Below are 18,559 nucleotides of genomic sequence, written 5' to 3'. Positions count from 1 at the left end.
TTGCATATAATTAACATTGATAGATGAGGCATAGCAACCAAATGTGTGGGCCTCTCATGCATCCTGATTCCAACATCTAACTTAAGTAAAAGGCTGAGGACATTTGAATATGGCCTGGGTAATAGCTGATATTAAGCAATTACTGTTAATTTTTTTAAATGTTATAATGGGAGAGTGGTGATATACTTTAAAAGTCCCTATCAGTTAGACATGTTTGCTGAAGTATTTATGGGTAAAATAACAGAATGTCCAGGAACAAAGGGAAACAGATAAAACAAAATTGGCAAAATGTTGATAATATTTGATGCTACATAACATGACTCTCTCGACTTTTGGGCATATTTGAAAATAAAAAGTTTTCAAAATTAACATTTATTGCGTATCCGCTAAGTACTAGGGACTAAGTATTTAATACAAAGATAAAATGGTCTCAAGAAAGAGACAGTAATAGAGCAGAGGTTCTTAACCTGGGGGTCACAGATACTGCTAGTACTACTATGTTTATTGCCTATATTCATAATTGAGTGAAACCAAATTTCAGTCAGAGGTTAGTGAAAACTGTTTTCAAATTTTTGCTCTATCCAAACTGCAGACTCTATGAATTCTATCCACAGATCTCCAAGTGTTACTTCATTCTGCAAACATTCATTAAACACCTACAGCAAGAAAGTTATTGCTAGGCACTGGGGATGCAACCATAAGGAGAATACAGTCCCTAAGCTACACATATTAAAACACTGGGCACAAGCAAGAGAACAGACAAAAAATGCAATGGGACAAAAGTCTAGAAACACACCTCTATATAAATTTGTTATACGATTAAAGCTGACATTTCAAAATAGTGGGAAATGGATGGATTCCTTAAAAAATAAAGCTGGGACAATTATGTGAAAAAAATTAAGTTAGCAGAGTAGTTAAGGCATGCTCTGGGGCTCAGCTACCTGAACTTGAGTCCTATCCTTTCCACTTATTCGCTGGGCAACTTTCAGTAAGCCAATTCAGTGACACTAACAGGAATATAACTGTGCCTACATGATAAGGTTGTTGGAAATATTAAATATGTCAGTACAAGTAAGCCATTTGGAGAAGTGCCTGGCATACAGTATGGATTCAAAAATATTAGCTATTATTATTATTATTACTTCATACCAGAATAAATTCTGATTGAGTGAAGACTTAAATGTAAAAAAATAACATCATAAAAGATTTAGAAGTATAATAGATATTTATCTAATCCTGGCAAGGAAAGACCTTTCTAAGAATAATACAACAGACAAAAAAATTTTTTTAAGACTGATAAATTACATTAAACTTTTTAAAAAGTTCTGTATGTAGAAAATAAAGTTAAAAGAGAAATGACAAACAAGGAGAAACAGATGCAGTATATATGATAAGAGTTAATATCATTAATATTTTAAAAGTTGGTAAAAGTCAATAAAAGTAAAACAAATATATGAAGATCTAAGTCACAAAAGAAAGAAAAATTAAGTGGCCATTAAACATATGAGAAAATATTCAACCTCAGTCACAGTCAAAGAACTGCAAGTTAAAATAGCAATGCATTGCCATTTTTACCTTATCAGATTTGCAAATATTATTTTCATTCTTGTTAGTATTGGCAAGGATGGTTGAAAACAGGCACTCTCCCTCACGGGACTAGAAGTGTACAAAGCTTAAACCCTTTCTGAAGGGCACTTTGGGCAGGCACATCAAAAGCCCTTAAAAATGTTCAACCCTTTCTTCTATCCATTTTAGTTCTAGGAATGCATCCCAAGGAAATAATCAGGGAACTGCATTAAAATACAGGTATAAGGATGTCATCAGTGTTTTTATAATAGCAAGGAAAAGGAAAAAACTAAATGTATATAATAGGAAATTAAAGTTCATAAATATTTAATGTTTTATGACTATATAGTTATTTGTATGTTTTAAAGAGTTGGTATATAATTTGGTGTGTGTGTGTGTGTATACAGGCAGTGACTGCCTCAATGTAGTGGGATTATGGGTGATTTTTTTTTTAACTTGTCTCTATTTTCTAATTTTTCTTGCAAGAACATGAATTGTGTAAGTATCAACTCACTAATCAGGGATTAGTTAGGGCTCCATGAGCAATAAATAGAGTAGAAAGACAGGCAAACAAGTGACTACCTATAACAATCCTGCCGCCAAATTTGGCCTGAAGCAAGTTTTTTGTTTTGTTTTGTTTTTAAAATTTTATTATGGCTTTAATCATTTTTAAGTTACAATTCAATGGCATTAGTTACATTTACAATGTTGTGCTAACATCACCTCCATCCATTACCAGAACTTTTCATCACCCCAAACAGTAACTCTGTACCCATTAAGCAATAACTCCCTATTTCCCCTCTTCCCATGGCCCCTGGTAACTTCCAATCTATTTTCTGTCTCCCTGAATTTGTGGAGCTGAGTTTCGAAGGATGAAGTTTCCAGGATGAAGTCAGAAGGGCTAAGGGATATTAATTATAAAAAAAAATAGAGGGAAGAAAGAGTAACCTATGGGCAGTATCAGCATGGCAGGAAGGGCGGGGTATGTGTGAAGGACTGGAAATAAAAGCCAGATGACAAAGACTTCCGAATCCCATACTGAAGAGTTTAGAATTATCCTATCAAAGTAGAATCAATAAAAGGCCTTTGTGATCCATCTGGGAAGAGGCACAAGGGAATCTTCTGGGGTGCTGGAAATGTTCTTTATCTTGATCTGAGTGGTATTTAAATGGATGTATATAAATGTTGAAATCTATCAAGCTTTATAAGCTTAATATCTCTGCACTATAGCACTATATGCACTTCACTGTACGTTATTCCTCAACAAAAAAGGAAAGCACTTTTAGCAAAGAAATATCATGATTAAACTGTATTTTAGAAAGCTCACACTCTTGGGATCAGCCAGGGAGACTGACTGAAGAACAGCTAGAGGCAGGCATTCTGACACCTTTAAAGCTGCATTCCAAGGAAATAGATGGTCAAGGCTTTAACATGGTAGGAGACAGCAAAACGTTAAGGAGTACATGTTTGGGAAGCAGAACTGGCAGGACTTTACAAATGTGATGGTCTGGGAGAGAAGGAGAAATTAGAGATGATGTCATTAAAGGAGCTGGGAATACAGCAGGAGGAAGAGCAGATTTACAGGGATAAACGCTGGTCATGGAAAGCATGAGGTAGCTGTGGATCGTGCAGCTGTCTAACAGCAAAACTCATATATACTAACTACATGCCAGGTAGCCTTCTAAGCACTTTACATATATGAACTCATTTAACCTCATATTACCCCATTGTACAGATGAAGAAAATGAGGCACAGAGAGGTTAAGTGACTTGTCCAGGTTTACAGACGTGGGGGAAAAGCATTTGAACCCAGGCCATCTGGTTTGAGAGTCCATGCTCTTAAGAGGAGCACTTGAGACACAGGTGGCCTATTTCTGGCATAGAGGAAATATCTGGAGATAGCAGAGATCCCACAGGAAGAGAGTATATAAAAACAAGGAATAATAAAACAGACTTCCCAGGGTTGTTGAAAGGATCAAATGACATGACATCTGTAAAGCTCTTAGCACTGCACAGACCACAGAGTCAGCACTCAATTAGAAGTACCTGTTCATGATCTCACTGCCCTCTCCCCTACATGGGACCTGACTCCCAGGGGTGGAAATCTCCCTGGCAACACAGGATATGACTCCCAGGGATGAATCTGACCCAGCATCATGGGACAGAGAACATCTTCTTGACCAAAAAGGGGATGCAAAATGAAATGCAATAAAGCTTCAGTGGCTGAGAGATTTCAAATGGAGACGAGAGGTGACTCTGGTGGACATTCTTACGCACTATATAGATAACACTTTTTAGGTTTTGATGTATTGGAATGGCTAGAAGCAAATACCTGAAATTACCAAACTCCAACCCAGTAGCCTTGACTCTTGAAGATGATTGTATAACAATGTATACTACAAGGGGTGACAGGGTGATTGTGAAAACCTTGTGGATCGCACTCCTTTAATCCAGGGATGGATGGATGAGTAGAAAAATGGGGACAAAGACTGAATGAAAAATAGAGTGGGATGGGGGGGATGGTTTGGGTGTTCTTTTTTATTTTTATTTTTTATTCTCACTCTGATTCTTTCTGGTATAAGGAAAATGTTCAAAAATAGATTGGGATGATGAATGCACAACTATATGATGGTACTCTGAACAAGTTGATTGTACATCATGGATGATACTATGGTATGTGAATATATCTCAATAAAACTGAATTAAAAAAAAAAAGTACCTGTTCAGGATAATTCTTCAACAAGATAGTGTCATACAAAAGGGACAAGGTTAGATTAAAAAACATTTAAGGGACATAACAACCAGATATAATACATGGCTATGGGTTGGATATTGGTATGGAAGAAAACAACTATAAGGACATTTAAGGGTCAACTGGGGATATCTGAATATGGTCTAGATATTAGTTAAACTGAAATTTTATTGTATTGGAAAGGTGGAGATAACTGAAAAATAAAGTAGATTGAAAAACAGTATGTATAGCATGACTTTATTTTGGTAAAAAATAAAATAAAAATATGTACATATGCATGCCTAGAGAAAGATCTAGAAGGGGATGCACTAACATGTTAGTGTCCCAGAGGACATTAGGAAGATGAAGCTTTTTATTTTTTTTATAATGTCCTACAATGCACAGATTATATTTTTAAGTGAATCGATTTAAAGTTGAAGTAAATATAAGAATAACTTTCTGTTTTGTAGTTTTCTATTAAAAGAATTCACAGATACAAAGTAAGTAGCAGCAAACTTCAAATAGATCACTTGGTTCCAGAAGCCAAGCAAAAGAACGGGAAAAAATCTCACTGTACTTGGCAACCCAAAAGCTCAATAAGACACTCCTCTGCATCCATTTCTTTTGCCCCTCTTTTGTCCTGAGCAGCTACCTTTCCAAATGATGGGAAAATTAAGCACGATAGTCTTCTTCTCATTTGTCTCATTAGAGACACCCTGCCCTTGCCACATCTCCAGAGAGAGCCAATGAAGCAGGCAGAAGTAAAGAGCTGGAAAACACCAAGCACTGTCTGCCCTGTATTCATACTATAGGCAAAAGGAACTTTTTACAGGAAGGAGGAAAGCCCACAAAAGACTGTTCTTTGGAGATTACACAGGCAGGAGAGATTTTCCTGGAAAGGTTTCTAACTTTAAGGTTTCTTTAGGGAAGTGCTGCCCTAACAGAACTTCCAAAACTTAACACAAAGAAGCTAATTTTCTTTTCTCTTAAACTTAAAGATGGGGGTGAAGGGCAAGAATAAGGAAAGGGATTTGGTAAATATTCTCCCCTTCATTGGTTTGACCAGTGGCTTGTTATTTTTATTCATTAAAAACAAATAAATTTAAAAAAAGGATAACAAAACAAAACAAAAATAAATAAAAGTATAAGGAAAGGGGTGGGCCCAGTGCAGGCAGAACAAGGAAAGGGGGATGCAGTATGGCTAACTACACTCTCCCCCTGGTTGGGAATCCCCCTAAACTGGAAAGTCAGTCAACCAGGTGAAGACCCCCACCAATTCCTATGCATCTTCAAACCTGCCTCAGCATCCAGCATATTGCCTTGTCCACAGTAAACATTCAACAAGTGAATGCAAACGTAGATTAAAAGTCTGAACTAACAGAGGGTTTATCATAAACTTTGGAGTTAAAAGAGCTTAAAGTAAAACAGAATCAAATCTTAATATTCTACAATAACATCTGATGCAATGAGATCAAAAGACTGAGCTACAATACCCAGAACTATAGCTGGTGTTTAGTAAGTGCTACTCAATAAATATCTGTCGAATGTTCCAGGATCTTTTCTGCAACCTAAACTTTCAGGTCCAGTACGACATACTTTTTTAAAGGTCTGTGTTCTCACCTTCATGCCAACTTTCTAAGTTTTTCCTTAGAAATGGAAAAAGATTTTTAAGGATGGAAAAAACTTTTAAACTACCATCCCCTGTGCCAATTCACTGGCCTAGTAAGGGCTGTATCAATCCATTCTCATCAGCTCTGGTTGAAATCTTATATGGACCACATGACTGGGCCTGAGTTTTAGCATAATCCATATGTCCAAACCATCTGTGGGGCCAAGAGGCAGGTTCCACTTCCACTGGACTTCTGTCTCCTAAAAAAAGAGGCTAGAAGCCAGACCCCCTAGGCAGAGGGCAGCTCCTTTGAGTGGTTCAGGCCCTCTCTAAGAGGCTGCTCCCATTTACTTCTTGCCTGCTCCTTCCACTCCTCCCCCTGCCCTTTCCCACTCTCCTCCAACACTATTTTCCTACCAGTACAGGTACCTTCTGACCGCACTTTCCTAACCTGACCCAGGTTTCTTACAGGAGTTCTCACTGGATACTTTTTAGACAAAGTCACGGTGCCGGTTTGGATGAATTATGTCCCCCAAAATGCCATGTTCTTTAATGCAATCTTGCAGGGGCCAACATATTAGTGCTGACTGGGTTGTTTCCATAGAGATGTGACCCACCCAACTGTGGGTAACACCTTTGATTAGATTATCTCCATGAAGGTATGGCCCCGCCCATTCAGCATGAGTAGTTTAAAAAGAGCCACACAGGCCCAGATGCTTGCTGCAGCTTAGAGAGACATTCTGAAGACAGCCTTTGAAAGCTGATGCTGACATTTTGGAGAACGACATTTTGAAACGCTACCTGGGAGCAAGCAGACACCAGCCATGTGTCTTCCTAGCTAACAGAGGTTTTCTGGATGCCATTGGCCATCCTTCAGTGAAGGTACCCTATTGTTGATGCCTTACTTTGGATGCTTTATGGCCTTAAGACTGTAACTCTGTAACCAAATAAACCGCCTTTATAAAAGCTGATCCACTTCTGGTATTTTGCACAACAGCATTGCAAAACAGAGCAGTCACATACAGAATTAAGGCAAAATATCAGGTCTCTTGTTTCTTATCCTCAAACTCTTACAAAGCTGGGTTAGCACATCTTACCAGAGAACTAACTGTAATACGTCACCTTCTTCTAAAACAAAAACAAAACAAACTGAAATGCTACTAGGCCCCTGGCTACACTAACACCAGCACTGTTTACAAGAGCTTCCTATCTCCTCTGAGCCTCTAGTTTCCTCCCCAAATCCAATTCATTTTCTATATTATGCCACCTCCACCAGAGAGAAAAACAGAACAATATTAGCTTTTTGAAAGCATGTTCACATGCCTCCCTGACACCTATAATTCCAAATGTAAAGTCTTCAAGTTGACATTAAAGATCCTCCAGGATCTGGTCTTCACTTTATCCACCTAACAATACCTCCCATGGCCTCCTTTCACAAACATGGTTGTTCAGTTAGGATGGTCTAACTTCCACCCCAATTTTCTTTCCACACAAGCCAACTTCTTTTCTGCCTCTAGACCTCTGCTCGCACTGCTCCTCCTCACTCTCCACTCCACCCCAATGCGCATTCTTATCTCTGAAGGTAGCATCGAACAGAGGAAGGAACTGAACAAGGAGTCAAACCTGGATTCCAGACTTGGCTCTAACAAACTAGCTGTGTGTCTTTGAACAAGTTCTTTCCTTCTCTGGGCTCAGTTTCCTCATCTATAAACAGAAAGTTTGGACTAAATCATCTTAATAGTCCTTCCAGTTATATATATGTAACTATGCACCCAACCAAATCTATCTTCACCTTCAAAGTCTGCAAATCCTCCACAAGTTTTCTCTAAGTACTCTAGCCCAAACTATTCTCTCCTCCTCTGAACTCCTTTGTTTGGAATCCAGAACAAATCATATTCAACTAAGATTTTCAGAGCACTTTCTGGGCAAGATATCATGATAAAGCCTTGGTAATAAATACAAAGTCAATTTTAGATCCCAACTTGTAGATATCAACTGTATATCCCTTCCTTCTCCACCATTTTTATCCAAGTGACATTAAACATGCATATCAATCAAATGCAAAAGACATCTGTTCCGGTTTGCTAATGCTGCCCTTTTGCAAAGTGGATTGGCTTCTATAAAGGGGGTTTATTTGGCTACAAAGTTACAGTCTTAAAGCCATAAAGTGTTCAAGGTAAGGCATCAACAAAGGGTACCTTCACTGGAGAAAAGCCATTGGCATCCAGAAAACCACTGTTAGCTTGGAAGGCACATGGCTGGCGTCTGCTTGCTCCCAGGTTGCGTTTCAAAACGGCATTCTCCAAAGTGCATTCTCTAAGCTGCAGCTCCTCTTCAAAATGTCTCTCTCTATTGTCTGCACCTGGGCCTTTGTGGCTCTTTTTAAAGTACTCCAGTGATCCAATAAAGACCCACCCTGAATGGGTGGGGCAACACCTCCATGGAAATAGTACAATGAAAGGTCTTGCCCACAGTTGAATGAGGCACATCTCCATAGAAACACTGAACCAATACATTCCAACCTAATCAACACCAATACATCTGCCCCCACAAGACTGCATCAAAGAATATGGCTTTTTCTGGGGGACATAATATATACAAACCAGCACAACATCATTTATTTATTTATTTAACAAATAACCTACCATGTACAGCCACTATTGTAAACAATAAACAGATGGACCAAGACCCTAACCTCATGGAGTCTATTTATTAGGAAAAGCAGACAGGAAAACACACAAATATGTAATATAATTTTAGGAATAAAAACAAAGCAGGGATTAAAGAGTGACTAAGAGAAGTATGGCATAAGATGGTCAAGGAAGACCTCCCTGAGGAGGTAGCATTTGAGCCAACATCTGAATGAAGTGAGAGTAAACCTGGCAAAATTCAGGGAGAGCATCCCAGGCACAGTGCAACAGCTGAGACAGAAGAGATGGGGAGGAGAGTGGAGAGCACATTGGAGAGCTAGAGGTTAGATCACATTAAGGACCTGATGATAAATTTGGATTCTATTGCTAAGTGTGATACGAAACCATTGAGGATTAAAGTAGATTGCTACTTGGAGAACAGACTGTAAATGGATAGGTGTAGAGGGGCCAGAACCAGTCAGAAAGCTATACAGAACCAGTTAAGAGCTTGGCATCCAGCATCCTACCATCTATGTTCACTCCCTGGCTCTTTCACTTATAAGCCGTGTGATCTCAAGAAGGTCAATCTCTCTATGCCTCAGTTTCCACATCTTTAATAAGAGTACCTACCTCACAGAGTTGTCTGGAAGATTAAATTAGTGCATGTAAAGCAATTAGAACAGAGTCTGACACAGAGAAAACACTCCATGAAGGCTAGGACTTTAAAGCCATGAGATCAGCTAGGAAAAGTACAGATAGAGAAGAGAATTGGGCTGAGGACTGAGCTCTGGGCACTCTAAAATCTCCAAAGGTCTCCATTCAGCCCTAGATTTGCCACAAGCCTGCATATCCAAAGTCTTGTCAGGGGCCCCAAACCCTCTGCAATCATAATTTAGCACTTGATGATGTAATGTTTTATAAAATTTTTTAGGCACAATTATTTGTTCTAAGTTCTGGCTGTTTTTCTCTTTCGCATACTTGTCTTGTATACCTACTACACCATGCTTGGCATAGAGCTAGATACATACCATGGATTATGTTGTATAAATTTCAAAGAAAAACATGTAATTCACTATGCTTTCTTTTAAAGGAAAAATAAGCATCTTCCTCTTTAAGAAATTATGTGAATTAGAGTTAATTCCTCACCACCAACCCACCACCCAATCATCAGGCCATCTTGGCCGAGACAGCAGTCACCCCCTCTGCCCTGCCACTTTCCCACCTGACTTCCAAATCTTTATGCTTTGTATACAAACTTTCTATCTCTTCTTTCCTGGTGATTTGTGTAGGTGTAAATGCTCTTTTACTTGGTAATATGTCATGCTCAATCCCCCAGCCCCCTTGGCTCTAAAAGAATCTAGACACTAAAGAAAGAATATTCTCAGAAAAACAACAGAATCAAAACCTAGGATGAAAAGGGGGAAAGAAAATGGGCACAACCCAAATACGTACCCAGAGAATCATCTAGCAAGGTTCTTCAAAACAATGTAACAGTGCCTTCAGCTAGTTACTATGAGTATACTTAAATTACCTTGAGTAACAAGAGTTTCTAATATGTCAGTGAGGAGAATGAAGATTTTTCACTTCTTCATTTCTTTACTCAATTTCCACAGAACTATCTGCCCTTCGGTTCTTTTTTCCCTGTCCCAGCCCTGATGATAAACCATGGAAAATAATGCTGACCAACCAGGACCAACTCTTGATGTGGCCTTAATCAAATCTGAACCTCATATCCTAAGATGCATCCCTGGCTCTCCGGGGACTAATCATAGTGACAAACACATGGAAACTATGCAGGCAACTCAAATGTAGGCAGAGCAGGGCATGTGGTACCATTCCCAAGTTGGCTTTCTTGCTCAAATCTAAACCTGGAATAGACCAAGGCTGCTAGTACTACCCACCAATAAAGCCCAAAGATGCTATTTTACCAATGTATTTCATCACAGCTAATTCTTACCACTTATGGAGGTTTTGAAAACAATCCATCTGAAATGAGACACAAAGTTGCCTCTGCTCATCTCTTTTGACTCTGGTGGCACTATTCCAAACAGTTTAGTCCAATATACTATTCTAATTCAAAGCAGTGACCCATCAAAACAAGGATGTGGGGGAAACAGGAGCAAAACAGAACCTTCACAATGGACATATCTGATTAATTAGGTATTAAGGATTCAAATTAACACTGTGACTTTAACTCCCATTTTCTATACTAGCTCTAACCCTAAAGCACTAAACATTCATTTGCAAGTTGGGTTTTCTTCATCTCTGTGTCTGTGTAGAGAGATTCTAGAGTCCTCTAAGAAGTAAAAATTTTTGATTCCCTTTCCATACTAGTACACAATTTCAAGGGAACTTCCATTTCCCTTGGATTTGGTCCCAATGTTAGGGTCACTCTGATTTGTACAGAAGCCCTTTGGGTCTAAGTACCTACATCCAGCCCTGGTTCAAGAGGCAAGGCCAGACTTTCAGTTTAAGTTCCTTCTGGGAGTCCTTACTACTCACTACTGAGCAGTGGCTATTACTCTAATTGGAGACCCCAGCAATGGGGATCCAAAATGACCAACAGGAGAAAGAACTGATTCATTCACTTACTACAAAATATATGCACACATGTTGAACATCCCTAACAGGGCCATCTCAACACCCAGAGAAGAGGCCAGAGTGATGTACAAATAACCACTTCCCAATAGCAGTATTTGAATTAGAAGGTACCCAACATATATCCAAAAATAATTTCCCATCTATAATTTCTTAACTTCATCCACTCATTCATTCATCAAGCACTTAATTTTAAGCATGCTCACTAAAGAAAAGTAACAAGAGAACAAACAGATGCTTGAAAGCACTAACCCTGTACTTTTTCCATAGCAGATATTCAATAAATATTGGACACAAGAAAGAGTGTGTGAATGATAGTAATATAATGTGTTCCCCTGAAGACCAGTGTCTGACACAGTGCCCAAGGATATTGACTCCTTAATGACAGGCACTTTCTCATCCACCCAAGTTAGTATACCTGAAGAGGAGACAGGGAGAAAAGAGAGGAAAGGGTCACAAATATCTAGATTCAAACTTGTCCTTAGCTAAATTAACATCCAAGATCCCAGCTGCAGATCAAAGAAAGACAAAAAGCCACCAAAATTACTTACCCACTCAAAGTAGTTTCCAGAACACTGACAAACAGGGACATAATTCCCAGCATATTCTAATCACCCCTTATCACAAGAGGCCCATAAAAAGCGATTTATTTCTTATGCTATTGACAAAGGGTTAAGAATATTTTTTCTTTTATATTTGCTTGGAGATTCTAACTTCTAGTTTAAACAAATGATTCCCACAATTCTGGGAAGGCCTTAATTGGGCTGGCCTGTTACTTAGTGCAATCTTGCAAAGGCTGAATTCTTTTTTAGGACTTTGGCAAAATTCTTTTGATGATAATTTTTTTAAAAGACCATCTCCAGAGTTTACATATATTCCACAATTACTCATGCTAACGGGAAAAAAAGCATCGCATTTTATTTCCAAAAGGCTCTCTTCAATCTGAAAGCTCTAATTGCCAAAAAAATCTGATGCTGACTTCCTGTATAAAACAAAACACAAAGCAACAAGTATAATCATAGCTCTAGAAAGCAAGACCTATAAAGAAAAACAGGGAAAGCTCAGCTTGTTTAGACAGCAGAAGGGAAGGAATAGATGGGTATAGTGCATTTGGTAGATGCCACTGGAGTCCAAGAAAGACAATTTGTTCACTTTGTGAGCGTGTGGAGGGATGGAAAAAAGAGTATAAGTAAGAAATATGAAAATAAAATGTAGGCTAAGTACAAAGATATCATCTGCAATTATCAGTCTGGAAACCTCAGAAAGCGTTTTCTCGAGAGGCTATGAAATCTCTTAAGAGAGATCAAATCTTTTGAGAGAGATTTAAAGATATTTGGAGGTGGAGTAGGTTAAAATAGTCAATGGTTCTACTATATGAGGAGATTGTATTATAGCATCAAAAGGATATTACAGTTCTATTTTTCTAAGCTTTTAGCTATCTTTAAAATCTAAATCACTCCTTTAATAAATTATAAAAACTACATTTACCAAATATAAAAATATTAACTGTGAGTAAGCAATGAGCCAAAAATGCAACCAAACATTTCTGACATTTGAAAAATCATTGCCACAGAATCTTTTTAAGGCCCCAACTCTCAAAACTAACCTTAAGGGCCTTCCCGCAGGAACTCATACTAAAAACTCAACAGTCCACTAACAGTGAGTTTTGCCACTCTCTAGAGGAAACCCTAAATGATTTTCCTTTCTGACCTATAACCAGATGCTACAGATAAAACAAAATGGCATTCAGGAGACACAAAATACAACATGGGAAAAGGAATGAAGGAACTAATCTGGGCATTACTTCCAGTGTCTGATCCCAGGGGACTACCCGGGTCTAGAAGAACAAGAAAAACAGAGCTAAGAGATTACACAGACATCAAACTCCAGGAACTGCTGAATAAATGGTCAAGCTGGAACTTTAACCCATGTCTTCTGGCTCCTAATCCACTACCCTAGGAGGGGTCACATTCCTCAGAGGTCCAGAACCCAAGTTGAGTCATGTCCTGACACATTCAGAGGTGTTGGTATTAATTTCACCTATGAAAGCCCCATTCAACAAGGCAGACTCTCCAGAGGCTTTTAAAGGTAAAAATGGGTAGGGAGAATTGAGTTTATATTTTGGTTAAAAGAAGGCTTCTGCTTTTGACAAGCTTTATGTTTCTTCCTGTTAGCTGCCCCCTTTTTGTGCAATCTCCAGCTACCCTGATATTCTTTGGCCTAAGAACGAAGTCTTCAGGGGACTAACAAATCCTGAGAAAAAATCCCAGAGGTTGCACAATGAACAGCAAAGAATCCAGATTGTATTCAAAGGGGGAGACAATTTTAGTTAAATGGCCCCACCCACTGCTGCCCTTCCTGAGCTTATTATCTACAGAGAATCAAAAGGCCTGGCTATAAACTTGGGTATTCAATGACCCTGTAAACTCCCTAGCTGTACATATGAACAACATAATAACCGAATAGTAAGAAATACAGAGGGACAGGAAGAGTTTTTGCACATTCCTAAAGCCTAGCTTTCACATCTCTTCTAAATTCCCACACAGCAACTCTCCAAAGTCATCCAATTACTTTCCATAACAAAAATGAAATATATATATACATATATATATTTCATCCTAACTGGTCTCATTATTAAGAAAGATAATTTCAATTCATTTTTACCTTACCAGTACCAAGTTTTAAAATTCAGCATTTTCAAGAAACAAGAGAGGGCAGGCAGAGGGAGGAAGGGCTGGCTGCTCAAGTTAAATGCAATGCTTAGGACAGAGGCCCTGGTTTTAGGGCTAGGCATTGCCACTTAGAAAAAGGCTCTTAAACATTTACAACAATGATCTACCTCCCAGGGTACTCATGAAAGAAAAGCATTGCAAAACATGTGGAGAGCAAAACAACAAACCACTATTCGTGTTGCAATTGCTCCACATACACATTCTATTTCAATCTGGGGATTCAGCTCTTTTCTGATCCCTAGCAGTTCTGTGGTCAGTGCAATCAGTTCTTAACATGGTGAACTAAACTACTGAAGGGTATGTTAAATGGGCAGGAATTGAAGTTACCCAGATATCTTGACTACATTCACTTTTTTTAACCTAATTAAGAACTACATCTTGTACATTACTTGTGATAAGCATGCCACATTCTTGTACACAGATGTCACATTAATCTTCTAAAACCATTGCTTTGCCCATCATTCCTTTTCTCAAAAATCAAGCCCATTGCTACACAATGTCTATAGGATAAAGTTCTAGCCCTTGAGCCAGAATTCAAACTGACCACAATCTACTTCAACTGGATCTCCCACTGTCCATTGTGGAAGGCAGCTGCAGAAGCGCAAGCCTTAGAGTCAAATAACTGGGAATTGGAATTCCAAAGCTACCACTTACTAGTTGTGTGGTCTTGAACAGATTACTATCTTTCTGCTCTTCAATTCTCTCATCTTTAAAATAAGAATAACAACACCTACTTCACAAAACTGAAGGATGAAAGAGACACAGGACATGTGGCACTGAGGAAATACTCAGTAAGGATTATTTTTCTGCCTGGTTCCAGTCCAAATGGCCCACTCTCTGTTCTCAGGAAAGCTCTCTCCGGCAACTCTCCGACCGTTTCAGAACCACTCGTTGCTTCAATGCCCAGCTGAAATTTCCTCTTTTCTATGAAGCCATCCTGGCTCATAATCATTCTTCGAGTTTCCATAATTTTTATGTTATAAGCCAATCAACTGAAATTGTTATTCTTCCCTTATGAGTACTCCTCTTTCCCCCAATGAGTCCACAAACTCAAAAGCAGGGATTTTACTACATATCAAGCCAATCACATTTTGTGTTCAATAAAAAATACTTTGAAGATAGAGTTGTTTTGGAATTATCTACCAAAAATGTGTGCCCTTCCAGCCAATTAGGGAATAATACTACTTCCCATACATAAACAAATCTCTTCCCTATGTCTTGGAGAGTCTTTCCAAAGGTAATATTTACTCTGTAAATAAAAAGGAGGCCTAAATCTTTGTTAGTCACCTAACAATTCTCTGCCAGGCCTGCACAACCCAGGAAGCCTTCACTTCCTGCATTCAACAGGTCCTTCTTGAGTTCTTGCTTTGTGTTGTGTCTAATTCAACATAGGAGACAGGCTATGAGCAAGTCAGTCTCTATCCTTAAGCAGTTTTCTGGAATCTAGACTATTTATGATCCTTTGGAAACCCCTATTTCTGAAAAATCCCATCAATCAAAGGATCCACCTTCTAAAATCTTACGAGGAAAAAACAAACAAACAAACAGAACAAAACAATAATCCAGTCACCAGGGTTTTAACCTAGGATGGCCAGTTGAAGTGTGTGCACACAAAGCGGAGCTCAACACAGTCTTGGAAATGGGATAATGACCTCCTCACCATTCCCAAGATCCTGCTGTCCAAACAGCAGAAACAGCTGGATAGGAATAAAAGCAGGAGTTGGACTACAGGAGCATTAGGCAAATTCTCTCACTTACTGAAGAAGTAGCTTTATTCATATTCAAAAAATTATAAACCACGTTCATATAAAGGTCCTAGAAAAAAGCAATAATCTCTTATTAGAAACACTTGAAAATGTTCAGTTTCTGAAGCCTAACTACTCAGTTATTCAATTCTTGGATAAGGTGCATAAACTCTGGCTCAAGTGTGCTCCTTCAGTCTTGGGTCACTTAAAAAAACACCTTTAATACTTAGCGCACATCACGACAGGGGCAAAAAAGGAAAGCTAACCATCCCCAATAAACACCGTTTAATTTATTGAAGTGATAGGGTGCAAAGTTAATTTTCCTTTCTTTGATTCCTCTGCGTGTGTTTTTCTTAAAGAGCCTACATACAAGCTACAAGAGCTCCAGGTAAGAACTCGACAGCCACAGCAGAACAGCTTAGGCAGCGTCGAGGGGAAAAGGCGGCGCGCAAAGCTCACTCCCAGGGCCGCCCCGAGCTGGGTCTCCGCTTCGCACGAGGCAGCTCTCCCCGAGACCCTGTTCTCGAAGTTCCCCGCCCCCAACTGAGCGGCCCCAACCCAGCCAGAAAGCAGTCTGCCTCCACCGTCCGGAAGGGCAATCCCCCAAAGCCGGGCGGAGCTGCCCGGCTCCTCTGCGCCTTCAGACGCCCCCCACCTCCCCCCACGAGTCTGGATGCCGGGATGCAAATACTTACGGAGCTGGAACGCCGCCGGCGGCAAGAAGTCGTGAATAGCGGGAAAGGGGCTAGGACTACAGGGGAGGGCAGGGCGCGGCACAGTGGGAGCCTGCGCCCCCTCCTGCCCACCAGCCACCCCCGAGCTGGGGTACCGGGGCAGCCAGGCAACCTCACCGCGAGCAGGGAAAGCCAGGGCGGCTGGCCCGGATGCGCTTACCTCTGCGCTCCCCAGCCAGGCTGGTCGCTCAGCACAGATAGGGGATCGTCTGGAGTCGCGCAGCCCGGAGGAAGAGCCGCTCTTGGAGAGAGGGCGGGCGGCAGGCAAGCATCCGCGCCCCGGGGCTGCGGCCGGGCTAGAGCGAGAGAGAAGGGAGGGCGGGCAGATTTCAGTGGAGGGGGGCGTGGAGGGGGTGTGCCTCCACCCGAGACTGAGAGGGTGGGCTAGCGGAGACTAGCCGGAGGGGTGTGCTCAGAGGTACTGGAGGGAACTAGGAAGCCGCGAGGGAGGGTGGGGGATAGGAGTCGGGAAAGTTGCGGGGGGTGGAGGGCAGGGTGAGGAGTGGGCCCGAACCGGACTGCCCTCACCTCGGCACCATCCGACCAAGAATTGTCTGGGTCTGGACCAGAGCATAAGAGGGTCTGAAACTTTATGTCATTTTCTCATACACACGTGACCCCCCTGCAGTCCAGATGGTTTCAATCACTGGAGGAAAAAAGCGGCTCTGCTGGTATGCATGAAAAGCCGGAGCTGGGAGAGTCTGGGAAAAGCTGCCTGAACAGCCCGCCTTCCTTCAAACAAACCGATGAGCTCTTTCCGTTCTCTCAGCTCTCTGTCTGGGGAAGCCCCACAAAACTCAAAAGGGCATTAAAGCAGCAGCTACATTCCGTCCTGCAGCAACAGCAGGAGCAGCAGCAGAACTATGAAACCATTAGGATTCCAAGGTGCATGGTCTGATCTGAAAGTTCCAAAGGCATTCTGAGAATTTGTTTTAAATACTCCGTTCTCTTGCAAGACCAAAAACTAGGAGAGTGTCATTTAATAATAAGCCATTGGGATACTAGCAGTGAGAATCTGTGATTTATTAGTGGAATTCTGAAGGAAATTGTTAACCCAATGTGACAATCCACTTGCAAAAGAATAATGCAAACCACTTAAAATCCATATGAAGTGGGTTTTCCTCCCATAAATCACTATAAATAGACCTTGATATTGAAATACACAAATGTGTTGCGCAGCACTGAAAACCGACTTTTCACAAATCTAGTTACATTTCAAAGCAACAATGTGTGTGAATGAACATAAACAAGATTTAAGGCAAGATGTGTTTTAAAACCCAAGTCAATTCAATTGTCAAATATCCTAAAGAGGTACAGTATTTACTTAGCTGCAGGGTGAGCATCAAAAATGATGGGGAATTTAAGATACATCCTGGAAATAATTTAACTTGCTCCTGACCAAACACAAATAGCGGCAAGAACCAAACTGATAGTCTATTGTTTCCTTATAAAAAGAGGATATTACACATGAATTACTAGTATTAGTTCTTTATCTCAATAATCTTGATGCCAGAAGATTGGTTTGGCCTCTCTAGTAGAAGGCCTTATATACAGTGGGATAGAGTTGTCTCTCTGTGAAAAATAAACCAATCCCTGGATCAGGAAAACCCATGATTTCAGCTGTTATTGAGACACACTAGAAAACACAGGAACAACTTGAACCTAGGCAAAGCAGAACAAGTTTTACTCCAAATTCAAAACTGAGTTTCTACACTAGTTCACTGGAATGCTGGAACCCTTCAGGAGACGCAGTCATTTTTGGATGGATTTAGCCCTCTCCAATCTCCAATTAGGAGAGTTCTGCCTTCCACACCGATCAGGGAACTCATGTACAAGAATCCTTAGTGAACCCTCACCACAGAACTTAACAGTTAAGCTTCAGGCAAATTCCACCTGCAACTCCCCTAGCTCTGTAAAGAAGTTATTAAGTTTCCCATTTCTAAAACTACTAAAATTTCTACTATTAAAGACCTGTTTTTCTTTTGAGTGCATCTGAAGAAAGCTAGCTCAACAGAAGGCAGTATGATTTTCTCTGTTCAGATTCAAGGACAGTAATTTTCATTTCTGACAGTTGCTGCTGCTCCTCTCTCTTATATGTGCTAAAACAATGTAAGAGGGCAATAATGAGAAATAAATAGTTGTTCTTTTTATTTGCCAATTCCCTTGCAAGTTATGCATGGAACTTTTTTAATTCCTAAGAAAAACTTTGATTAAA

General features: G+C 40.1%; 1 protein-coding gene across 1 annotated transcript in view; it reads right to left on the bottom strand.

Moving 5' to 3' along the window:
• DENND2B (DENN domain containing 2B) overlaps positions 1–16,640 on the bottom strand; it is a 190,674-nt gene extending 174,034 nt beyond the window's left edge. Inside the window, 1 exon segment of the mRNA XM_037840044.1 lies at positions 16,505–16,640. The gene's annotated coding sequence lies outside the window, so the exon portion shown is untranslated.
• Between the last annotated feature and the right edge of the window lie 1,919 nt (positions 16,641–18,559).

This window comes from Choloepus didactylus, chromosome 6, assembly GCF_015220235.1.
Source record: "Choloepus didactylus isolate mChoDid1 chromosome 6, mChoDid1.pri, whole genome shotgun sequence".
NCBI classification, from domain to species: Eukaryota; Metazoa; Chordata; class Mammalia; order Pilosa; family Megalonychidae; genus Choloepus; species Choloepus didactylus.
Note: the sequence above shows the minus strand (reverse complement) of the source record. Positions and strands in the feature narration are given on the sequence as shown.